The following is a 488-nucleotide window of genomic DNA, read 5'->3' on the forward strand; positions in this document are numbered from 1 at the left end:
TACAAGGATTGAAGTCCTCTGCTTTTGGGCTAAAGAGCAGAAACCCAGACTTCCTGAAAGAAATTGATGATGTTGATATTGTAGTACTACATGAAACATGGTGCAGAGGTGATGTTTCCACTGGCTGTACACTAGGTTATAGGGAGATAATCATACCATCCACTAAATTAAAAGGAATCAAACAGGGCAGAGACTCAGGGGGAATGCTAATATGGTATAAAGCTGAACTAATTAATTCCATTGAGTTGATCAAAACAGGAGAATTCTTTATCTGGTTAAAAATCAACAAGGAGGCTATCTTGACAGAAAAAACGTCTTCCTCTGTGCCACATACAGTAGGGCAAAAAAGTATTTAGTCGGCCATCAATTGTGCAAGTTCTCCCATTTAATAAGATGAGAGAGGCCTGTAATTTTCATCATAGGTACACTTCAACTATGACAGACAAAATGAGAAAAAAAAATCCAGAAAATCACATTGTAGGATTTTT

The sequence above is a fragment of the Salvelinus sp. IW2-2015 genome, linkage group LG15 (assembly GCF_002910315.2).
Source record: "Salvelinus sp. IW2-2015 linkage group LG15, ASM291031v2, whole genome shotgun sequence".
Classification (NCBI taxonomy): Eukaryota; Metazoa; Chordata; class Actinopteri; order Salmoniformes; family Salmonidae; genus Salvelinus; species Salvelinus sp. IW2-2015.